Raw genomic sequence first — 2,928 nt, 5'->3', positions numbered from 1 at the left:
AACTGGCATTGCTGGCGATAGTAGCCCATTGGGTTAAAGAGGTTGTCACAGCTACCTATGTGGATGCCAATGTGCCATTGCCTAAGCAAGTCACTAGATCACAGGCGGTCTCATGAGTGAAGCGGTCTAATGAGTGAAGATTTGGTTTTGATCTCCCATTGAGATTAGCCAGGCAGCAATGTTAAGGCTCAAGAGGTCACTGCCTTCATGAGGGTGGGGTTGACTTGAGCGCAGGCAGACTCCAATGCATTTCTGGAGTAGCTTTGGTATATCCCACCGCTGAGGACTGGCCTGCCTGAGTGCAGAGGAAGGTTAAATTACTTCTTACCTGATAAGTTCCTTTCCTCTAAGGAAGGCAAGAAAAGCCACAATCTCGTCCTGGGCTACCTACTTGGGTTTGGTTTCAGTTCGTCCTTTTTTCGGGAATGTTTCAAAATCATTTGAAAAAGCAACTCCTAAGAGCAGTTAATGGTTATTGTTTCGCTGAGCTCAATACTTCTGAGTTGACTGGAAGAAAAAAGTAATTGGCTGTTAATAATCATGTTTCATGTATAATCAGTTGGCCACAGTTTGGCTTTTCTAGAGATATTGGCAGGCTGATATCAGGGCAGGGCTATAAGTCGGTGAAATCAGAGAGTCAGTTTCTCCATCTGCTGGTAAGTGTGCATAACCCAGCTGTGTGGACTGGCCTGCCTTCCTTAGAGGAAAGGATATCATCAAATAAAATGTTATTAATTGATGTTTGGCCACCTTAAGAGCATCAGATACAATTACCCCCATATCCCACTCTTCCTTATTTCAACAGAGCAAATTGTACAACTTGTACTGAAACTTAGCATTCATATTTTTGCTAAAAGTGCCATAGGATGTTTAGAGAGCAATTTACAAAACCATTGTTGTAGATTTAAAAAAAAAAAAAAAAGAATTTTACTTATAGAAATATTTTTGGTTTTTTTTTAAATTGCCTACACTCTGTGCAGGTGAAAGTGCATTCCTTGTTCCTCACTCAGTGGGCATGAAGAACCTCCGTCTCCTGCACTGCTGTTCCCTCCTTGGGAAGTGCAATGGAGGATAGAGAGAACAAAGAAAGTGGCTTAGGAGATGTGACAGACAACACTAAAAGGAGTCAGGATCCTGCACTTGTACTGGGGGGAAACTTGGCCCCTTTGCAGAAGAGCATAAGCAGATCTGAGGTCGGAAGAGGGTAAGAGCAGTGATTTACCGGTGTAATTCAGTACACTGTAGACACCAGTGCAGCTTTGAGAGGTACATACAGAGTGTAAGCCCTTTGGGACAGGGAAATAATTACAGTACCTGAATGAAATCTGCTTTGAAGTGTCAAAAAGTGGAATATAAATCAAATAAATCAGTGTCACTGACCAGGTGAGTCTCTTCCTGTTTCCTATTATTTAGCTGCAAATAAATATATAATTACCAACCACAAAGGCATATCAGTAATGGACCCACATGCAGAGGAGACTCAAAGAGAGAGCCCTATATTCTCTACAATGAAATCATATGCAAAAATGGGGAGATAAATAGAATCATTGTATTATTAATAAACTATTATGTAAGATATTTTAGCTAAACAGGCAGCCTGGTGGCTGAGGGCCGGTGCAGTACAGTGGGTTTCATTCCTGGCTGAAGCCTTCCATGCCCTGGGTTGCCCGGGGCTGAGGATGCTGCAGAGCTCCCTATGATTGCAGGTTGCTGTTGCTGTTGCTGAGGAATGTGGCTGGAATGACTGGGCTAAGCGCAGAGCAGAAAAGCCCCAGGTGCCTAAAATGTATCTGCTCCCCCCCGGAGGTTTGGACTGCGAATGGAAGAAGAACTGGACCTGTGCCTCAGAAGAGTAGCAGCCACGGCTGTCCACTGAAAAGGAGAGACAAGAGAAAGCAGAAAAAGGACATTAAAATACAAAGTAAAATAAGCACAAAAAATAGACAAAACAACAAGTTAAAAAGGACTTTAAAAAAACCTATAAGGAAATGTTTTACCTTGAGTCCTAAAAGGTTGACTGTTGCCCACTTCTCCCTAAATTTATTTCCATCTCTACCTGCTGTGTTGGGAGAGGGGAACCCCTGGATAGTTCCACCGTCCTGTATCCTAACCAAGGCCAGTTCTAACTGAGCTAGAAGCACAAAAGGAGCATGAAGAAGCTGCTGGGTTCAGAAAAGCAGGAAGACATGTGCAGCCACCTCTGGGGTAGCTGACGTGATCAAAGATACAATATTAATAATTGGATAAGCAAAGCATGCAGGGGGATGATTGTGATTTAGTAGGGCGTGACCAACAACCCTGCAAGAGGAGGAACATTGCCTCATTTTGATTTTTAAAAATGCCTTTTTCCCCACGCTTTCATGCAAACATGGATTCAATACAATGCACTTCAAATGGTGTGCAAGACATCTTTCATCATTCCCACCCCACATAGCCCTTAAAATGGAATTTGAAAATGTGCCTCCCTCCACCCCTAATATTCCAGTTCAGGATCCTCCTTTAGCTTTGCCAATTTATCTTAATCCTGCTTCCATACATATACATAGTGCAGTGCCAGAGACGCTGCAGGACTCATGTAGCAGTGGCACCCCGGTTTGGCGGGTGCTTTACACAGATTTCACACAGGGGCAGAAGAGTCCTTTACAAGCACTGCACTTCATTCTCTTTGCCTGCTCAGTTACCCCCTACCTCTGTTCTCCTAACCTACTGGCAGCAAAGATCTTACTGAAGACCTGGCCTGGATCCTGGGCAGGATTTCTTCTAAACGCTAACTATATTTTATTTATTTTTATTTATTTGAGTTTTTCTATACCGGCATTCACGGAGATTCGTATCATGTCGGTTTACATAAAACGAGGGGTGATCAATACATTATAAACGTGCATAAATATAACATGAGAGTATACATTTACAAATTATAATAAATTA

The 2,928-nt window shown here is 42.6% G+C and overlaps 1 long non-coding RNA gene across 1 annotated transcript; it reads right to left on the bottom strand.

The window, feature by feature from the left end:
- Positions 1 to 1,527: 1,527 nt before the first annotated feature.
- LOC115073529 lies at positions 1,528 to 2,220 on the bottom strand. Its single transcript, XR_003852043.1, has 2 exons — positions 1,998 to 2,220; positions 1,528 to 1,872 (listed from the first exon to the last, which is right to left on the bottom strand). It is a non-coding gene; the product is annotated as an uncharacterized LOC115073529 (long non-coding RNA).
- Between the last annotated feature and the right edge of the window lie 708 nt (positions 2,221 to 2,928).

Source organism: Rhinatrema bivittatum, chromosome 11, assembly GCF_901001135.1.
Source record: "Rhinatrema bivittatum chromosome 11, aRhiBiv1.1, whole genome shotgun sequence".
Taxonomy (NCBI): Eukaryota; Metazoa; Chordata; class Amphibia; order Gymnophiona; family Rhinatrematidae; genus Rhinatrema; species Rhinatrema bivittatum.
This window is presented reverse-complemented; position numbering and strand designations above follow the sequence as displayed.